This window comes from Eptesicus fuscus, chromosome 1 (genome assembly GCF_027574615.1).
Source record: "Eptesicus fuscus isolate TK198812 chromosome 1, DD_ASM_mEF_20220401, whole genome shotgun sequence".
NCBI lineage: Eukaryota > Metazoa > Chordata > Mammalia > Chiroptera > Vespertilionidae > Eptesicus > Eptesicus fuscus.
Window position 1 is genome coordinate 101,468,463 of NC_072473.1, and position 9,016 is coordinate 101,477,478.

Below are 9,016 nucleotides of genomic sequence, written 5' to 3' on the forward strand. Positions count from 1 at the left end.
TCTAAACACTGTTTTATGCCATTTCAAAGGTGCAGTTTTTAGAGTAAAAAATATTCATGTTTTAAAAGCCTCTCTCAAATAAATGGCTCAGGGTCAAAAGACATGAAACATTTCTGTTTCATCTTAAGTATGCTCAAATACATGATATAAAAGAATGTCAGGAAGAAAATAAATCCTGGAATATTCGCCTGCTTTGCAAAATGAAATGAAGCCTTAGATTCATCTCAATTTCCATTTACAGCTTGTAAAAGCTTTTCTAAACTAACAAGTTTCAACACATCCGTAAAATCACTCTATTCACTCTATTTTGCTAAACACTGAAGATAACATTGTGGTTTTGATAGATGGCAATGGAAAATGTCCTCTTCCCTGGAAATTGAAGGTGCCTGAGTTTGTGTCTGCTGAAACATGTCCTCCTTTCCTAAGTTTATGACTTCTATTTAAATCCCACCACCTTTAAAGAACTCAGTGAAAATTAAAGTTGTCCAGCAAGTCCAAGAATCATATGTGGTGATCAGAAACCACATTGTTGCCATGGTCAAGTGTCCCCTACATCAAAATGTTTTCAGTTCCATTCCCAGTCAGGGCACATAACTAGGAGTAAGTTTGATTCCTGGTGAGGGTGTGTACATGAGGCAACAGAGTGCAGTTTCTCTCACACATCGATGTCTCTCTCTCTCTCTCTCTAAAATCAAATTCCTCCATTAATTGGCTTAATAAATAAATTGCACACTATTGTTTATTTAAACCATTTTACATTTGGGTTCAGTTCATTCATTAACTTTGATAAGAGAACATTGTATTTTGGTTTATTCCAAGAATTTATTCAAGGGCATGTCAATAAATACAGCAGATGGAGCAATGAATGGACACAGATCATTGTAAAAATAGCATTGTTTTCACCCGGATAATGTGGCTCTTTCTTTTTTCCATGAGAAGCTTATGTGGTATCAAGATGTGAAGTAGTCATTTTGTGACCATGAGATGAGAAACATACAACTGAAAGGCCAACATGCAAAGAATGGCAGAGCAGAAAGATAGCATGGGCCTAGGTCACTGAAATGTCAGAATAACTTTGTGGACACCTGCATCTGGATTTTCTTATTACTAAATAATAAATACCTTTGTGTTTTAAGGCACTGTTAGGTTATTTTCTATTACTTTCCGGCAAAAGCCTTCTTAATGGTTATGCCGGAGATGATCAACTGAAGTAGGAGGCTCTCATAAAAAGAAGAGGATCAAGAAAAGAGCCTTTTCAGACTCTCTCCTCCAAAATGTCATATAACAGCTACATACATACAAGTCCCTACAAACATGATCACTATGCTTAGAAGCTTAAAAGAAACTGCAAGGAAATGAAAGAGAGAAAATGGGAGATGTTTTAAATCTGAATGTGGCTGAATTATTTGTATTAACTAAGATATCCCAGATTTAGACTGTTTACCTGGAAGCAACTAGATTGAGGTTATTATTGCTATATTTATGGTTGTGGTTGTTTTCTAGTACTATAAGGCAGACTAGGCACTTAAGAAAGAAAATGGCTCAGCCGGCATGGCTCAGTGGTTGAGCATCAACCTATGAACCAAGAGGTCACGGTTCAATTCCTGGTCAGGGCACATACCCATGTAGCAGGCTTAATCCCCAGTGTGGGGCATGCAGGAGGCAGCCCACCAATGATTCTCTCTCATTATTGATGTTTCTATCTCTCTCTTCCTCTCTGAAATCAATAAAAAATACATTTTTTTTAAAAAAAAGAAAGAAAATGGAGAGGAGATTTGAAGATGGCAGTGTAGGTAAAAGCCTGTACTTGCTGCCTCCCACAACCACATCAAAATTACAACTAAAATACAAAACAACTATCATCCAGAACTTCTGGAAAGTGGCTGAATGGAAGACCTACAACTAGAGAAGTAAAGAAGAAAGCACACTGAAACTGCTAGGAGGTGCAGAGGCACTGAATGGGCTGGTTCGGCATCCCACTGTGCCTCTTTTTTAATCGGGAGGGAGATCATCTCTGCGGAGGCCACCAGGAGGAAAAAGGGGTCCCAGCCCCACACCGGACCCCCAGCGTAGGGTCCCAGACCTGGGAAAAGAAGTCCCTATAGGCTGTAAAAAAATGGTGTGAATTGGGGCTCAGTGACACAGAGGCTGCTGGAGACCCAGCTGTTCCTCTTAAAAGGCTGGTATCATGAAATAAACTTAAAAGGTCTTACTTCCTCTGAGCTCCAGCACCAGAGCAAGGATCTGGGGAACACAGTCACGTACAAGGAGGAACTGTATTGTCTGGCATTGGGGAAGTAACTCCGGGGGCGGCTGACTGGCAGCTATTTCTGTTTGCTCCACACTAGTTAATTCCTGAGACCTCACCCTACCCAATTTACAATACCAATCAAGTTGTGTACAGCAGCTTTTGCATATGAATGGCCTACGCTTGCTCAGGCTAAAACCTGTCAAACAAGCTGCAGCTGGGTCAGGGAGCCACAAACGTATCAATAAAAGGCCCAACACCTGGCATCAGCACCAGCCTGCCTTGCTTCACAGCTAGGCCTCATCTGGGGACTTCTAAACCTGATACAAAGAGGAGGAATCTGAAGATCTCTCTGTAGCTCTACTGAGTGGCCCCAGACAGTGGCTGACTTTACACTTCCCTGGAGACCCAAGAGCCAGTGTACCCAGTGGTCAGTGTCAGACCAGACCAGATTACAACTCTACACATCCATAACGGACACACTCAAAGGGCAGATTCAGTGAGCACCAAAGCCCCCCTGAAGCAAGTCCTGCTTCACAGGAGTGTCTCCTGCCCAGCAACTCTCCCACTGTAGTCGCAGCCGGTCCTCACAGCTACTTGGCATGGAGGTCAATTCCTCCTAGTGACACCAACAGCAATCAAGGCTCAACTACAACAAGACTGTGCTCACAGCCCACAAAGGAGTGCACCTAGAGGTCCCAGCTCAGGTGACTGGGGAGGCTGAGCCACTGGGCCCTATAGAACACCTACTATACAAGGCCACTCTACCAACTCAAGGAGACGTAGCAACTCTACCCAATACATAGAAACAAACACAGGGAAGCAGCCAAAATGTGGAGACAAAGAAACATGTCACAAATGAAAGAAATGGAAGAAAGCAAACTACAGGATATAGAATTCAAAACCACAGTTATAAGGTTACTAAAGAATATTCTAGAAACCTCCAAAAAATGGAAATGAACAAGTCAGAAATTAAGCATACACTGACTGAAATAAATAATAACATACAGGAATTCAAAGTAGAGTAAGGGATTCTGAGAATCAAATCAATTATTTGAAATATGAGGAAACAAAAAACACCCAACCAGAAGAACAAAAAGAAATAAGAATCCAAAAAAATGAAGATATTGTAAGCAGCCTCTGGGACAACTTTAAGTATACCAACATTTGCATTATGGGAGTGCCAGAAGAAGAGAGAGAGAAAGATATTGAAAACCTATTTGAAGAAATAATGACAGAAAACTTCCCCTACAGGTGAAAGAAATAGACTTACAAGTCCAGGAAGCACAGAGAGTCCCAATCAAGGGGAACCCAAAGAGGCCCACACCAAGACACATCATAATTAAAATGCCAAGTGCTAAAGACAAAGAGAGAACCTTAAAAGCAGCGAGAGGAAAACAGTTACCTACAAGGGAGCACCCATATGACTGTCAGCTGATTTCTCAACAGAAACTATGCAGGCCAGAGGGGAGTGACAAGAAATATTCAAAGTGATGAATAGCAAGAACCTACAACCAAGATTACCCAGCAAAGCTATCATTCAGAATTGAAGGTCAGATAAAGAGCTCCACAGGCAACAAAAAGCTAAAAGAGTTTATCACCACCAAACCAGTATTATATGAACTGTTGAAAGGTACTCTTTAAGAAGAGGAAGAAGAAGAAAAAGAAAAATATAAAAATATTAACAACTAAATGGCAACAAATACATACCTATCAACAATTGAATCTAAAAATAAAAATTAATGAATAAGAAATCTAATGAACAGAACAAACTGGTGAATAAAATAAAATTAGAGGCATGGAAATGGAACAGACTGATGATTCTCAGAGGGAAAGGGGGGTGGGAAGAGATTAAACAAAGATCTTATATGCATAGATGCATTACCTATGGACACAGATAATAGGGTGGTGAAGGCCTGGGGTGGGGCAGGAACCAAGTGGAGGGGGGCAATGGGGGGAAAAAGAGGGACATCTGTAATAATCTCAACAATAAAGATTTTAAAAAGTAGAGAGAAAATGAATTTATTAACAGAAAATGGAGAAAGTTATGTTTTCACATGTGACTATGAAATTCACACATCTATATCTCTTCTCTAGCTGCTCAGATCTTAGGAGGCTATGTGGCATCAGAAAAGAAAGATGAATTAGCAGATTAATAAGGTGAGTGTGTTTACTTACTAGAAGATATTTCAACCATCCCACAATAAATTAAAACATATATATTGAGTGCCTACTATATGTCTGGCTCTGCTCAATCTTGTCATTAGTACTTTATATTTTATAAACATATTTCATATGTAGTATTCATTCATTTATTCAAAATATGTATTGATAACATGTTATACAGGCACACTTAATGGCCCATGAATAAATAAGTAAGCAACAAAACATTTAAAGATAACTATTCTTGTTAGCTCAACAAAGGGAGACATATAATATTTAAAATTCATCATAAATTACAAAGCCCCGTTTTATACTGTTATCCTGATGTAATTTAATAGCATTCACTTCCACTCTCAAATATTTCCTGGTTGATAAAAATTATATATGTGGGCACCATATAAACAAGTAAACTATGTATTATCTATACTAATAAAAGGGTAATATGCTAATTAGACCGGGAGACCTTCCAGATGTTCTTATGGACAAAGCCATGGTGGCAGGGCTGAGGCCGAGGTGGTTAGCGGTGATCAGGCCAGGAGGGGAGGGCAGTTGGGGGCAAGCAGGCTGGCAGGGGGGGCAGTTGGGAGTGAGCAGACCAGCAGGGGGGCGCAGTTGAGGGTGATCAGGCCAGCAGTGGGGGGCAGTTGGGGTGATCAGGCCGGCAGTGGGGGGCCCAGTTGGGGGCGAGCAGGTTGACGGGGGGGGGGCAGCTGGGGGTAAGCAGGCTGGCAGTGGGCGGCAGTTGGGGGCAATCAGGCCATCAAGGGGGGCAGTTGAGGACAAGAAGGCCACCGGGGGGGGCAGTTGGGGACAAGCAGGCAGGCAGGCAGAGTGGTTAGCGATGATCAGGCAGGCAGACAGGTGAGCGGTTAGGAGCCAGCAGTCAGACATCCCCTGAGGAGTCCCAGATTGGAGAAGGTGCAGGCCGGGCTGAGGGACACCCCCCTGCTGTGCACGAATTTTGTGCACTGGGCCACTAGTTTTAAATAATGGTAAATGCTATGGAAAAGGAAGTAGAGCAGAGTAAAGGGCTCTGAAATGTGAGGAAAGTTGTTGCTATTTTAAATAGGGTGCTCATGCCCTAGCCAGTTTAGCTCAGTGGATAGAGCCTTGGCCTGTGGACGTAAGGGTTCTAGGTTCAAATCTGGTCAAGGAAACATACCTGGGTTTCAGGCTCAATCACCGGCCCTGGTTGGAGCTCTCACATTGAGGTTTCTCTCTCTGTCTCTCCTTCTCCCTTCCACTCTCTCTAAAAAAAAAAAAAAAAAAAAAAAAAAAGGAAAAATATCCTCTGGTGGGGATTAACAAAAAAATAAATAGGGTGGTCACAATAGACTTCATTTGAGCAGAAACTTGAAGGAAGTGTGGGTGTTAGTCATGTTGCTCCCTGCCCAGATGGTGTTGCTGGAAGAGGCAAGAGCAAGCAAAAACCTCTGAGCTGAGATTGTTCCTACTGTGGTTGAGAAATAACGAGGGAGGCTGGAGTAGAGTTAATGAGAGCACTATATAAGGAGATGAGTCTAGTATGGTAATGTAGGTGAGCAGATCATAGAGAGATGTATAGGCTAATATTATTAGGACTTTGGCTTTAATTCCAAGTAAATTAATTACCCACTGGAGGATTTGTAACATAATAGTAAACCCCGCTAAGGTGTGACTTACTTTTAGCAAGATCACTCTTATTGCTCCATTCAGAATGAGTTGGCAGATGGGTTGGCAAGGGTGGAAAATGAAGACCAGTTGGGCTGCTATTGCAATAAGACAGGAAAGGATTGTTGTTTAGTTGGACCAGAGTGGTAGAAGTGAAGATTGTTGGATTCTGGATATATCTTGAAGGCAGAGACATTTTAATTGGATATTTAAAATAACTGAGGGGTACACAAGAAAGATATTATAAGCCCCATATTACAGATGAAGAAACTGGAACTTAGATTGGAGCTTGCCTAAATTTACAAAACTAATTGAATGAAAGAACGAGCATAGAACCTAAATCTCCTTTAGTGTCAGACTTTGTATCTTACACAATGATTTCCAAACATACCACAGACCATACACTAAGCATGCACTTTCCTTATATGAGACCCCAAAGTAGTATTCTCCAACACAAAAAGGTGAGAATGCCTTGATCAACTGTGACTGAAATGATTAAATGACTTGTGTATATAGGGACACAGCTTAAAATCATCCTCTAAAGGAGCAGTATCATATAATGGGAAGGAAAAAGGAATAGAAAGATGGGTTTAAATCCTACCATGACATGTACAAGTTACAAATTTAGCACAAATTACCTAGTATATGCCTCTTAAGTTTGTCGAGAACATTAAAGTCTAAAAAAACATACCAGGTATTTTCTAATGGGCTGATCTAACTACCTGTAACTCTTCTCCCCAGATATTTATTTGACTGTCTCCTATTTGCTCAAATGATACCTCCTAGAAGCCTTCCGTGACCACCCAGCTTCATTTTCTTCATAGCATTTAACACCTAGGTAAATAAATTAGTATCAAGTTATGCATTTTTGGTCTCTCTTATCAACTAGAAGGTAAGTTACATGAAGGCAAGGATTTTGTTTTTCATTATATGCTCAATAATCAGAACAGTGCTTCCCCAGAATATTTGATAAATAAATGAGTCTTTTGTCCCTCTTCTGCTCACTCTGTTGGTCATTGGGATACTTAGGCCTGCTTTCAATACTCTGAGCTCTTTTCTATTTCAAGGACTTTGCATCTAGAGTTCTCTGCATGGTGCACTCTTCCTCCCACTCTTTGTCTAATGAACCTTTTTGCATTTTTCCAATCTTAGCCCAAATGGGCATTTCCTTAGTCTTCCCTGATTCTTGACCAGCTCAGTTTTCCTTCTATTATAAGCTCTAAGAACACAATATAATTTTTTCATAGCACTTACTAGAGTTCTTAATTATTTATTTACTTGGGTGATTAATTATTTAAGATCTGTTCCCTCACTGGAATATAAGCTCCATGGGTTTACTGTTGTTTACATTCAGCTCCTAACACATAGTAGACATTCAGTAAGTGTATAATAAATGGATAAAGGAAGAAATGTATGCATGTGCAGGAAAATCAGCACATGCTAAAAAAACTTTGCATGTTTATTAAAAACCAAAGAATTGAGTTTGGAGAAAAATGATACATTTCAATAAAATATATAAATTGTGTAAGTATAAATTGGGGCCATGCTTCCCCTTTTATAAGCAGAAAAGATTCACTGGAAGAAGACAAAGGTGTTCCAGTTACATGAGTAAGTAGGAAATCCAAAGGTCATTTCAAAATATTGTCCAATGGGCATACAAGCAATTTCCCTTGAAATTGTTTTTCCTGTTAATCCTATTTTCTTTCAAAAAATTTACCAAGAGGGCTTGCACTCTCTATGTAACTTCTTATAAACAAGTATGTGGTTCATTTTTTCCAACTCTAAAAGTGATTCCAATTCCATTGTGAGGTTGCATAGTAAATACAATAGCAAACTACATAACTATGCCTTCAGCACAAAAACAAACTCCATTAAAAATTGGAATCCCTGAGTCATAGGTCTTCTGTATGGTGTCTTGTACACGTTGGTAGGAAAGGATATGAAGAACCAGATAGTTCACTTGACATTTATATGTGCACTTGACATTTATTTATAAGTATACTTGACATTTATGATTAAAATATGGCTCATGGCACTAAATTGATTTAAAAATGACATACTGAGAGGGGGAGTATTTCTCCTAAGTAAAGAGGGAGTCAACACAAACAAACTTTATAATCGAAATAGTTCCTTTCTTTAACAGAAAAACAACATAATTTAGTGTTTGCTGGATTCAGCCCTCCATGGTCAATATTGGTGGAGGAAATGTATATACAGTTTTTCTTAGGTAATTTGTTGTTAGAAAGTAAAAAATAAAACTATTGGATAATTCATACCTATGGACATAAATCAAGTTGTACCAAATCATCCTATCTCCTATAAGCATCCAAAGCACCCTAATGTATGACCCATCCAAACCCCAATTTTTCACCTCTCTCCTATGGGATCCTGTGGCATCCTAGCACAGTAGAGAACATCAGGGAGACAAAGACATTAATAAGTCAGGATCATTGAAAATGTAGATGAGGCAATGGTTTGTACAGCGGTCCCTATTTCACCAGATTGGATGACTGACCTTCTTTATTACTCTGCTTTATTTTATTTTTTATGCCATGAAATATTGGTGTATGTGTCTGTGTGGACTGTTTGCTTTTTTGTGTGTGCATATGTGTCTATGTATGTGTTTGTCTACATGGGTTGTTCGCATGTGTGTGTGTGGAGTGGTAGTTGGAAGGGCACATTAAAGGTAGGGCTTGAAAATAAATGTCCATGGGATATCACAATTCACTGTTTTGTTGATATTCAGGTCTATCAAAGCTGACTACTGAACCTGAGCAAGACTTTGAGAATCAGAGGAAAATGGATTTGTGTTAAATCTGTGTAGGGCTTACAATTCACAATGCTCTGGTAGTTTCCATTTTGACTGCTTATCACACAAATTTTTATTATGCTTATTTTTTACAGCTCATTGACAAAATAAAGCTAGTCAATTTAGTTTCTTTCTTGTCACTTAGA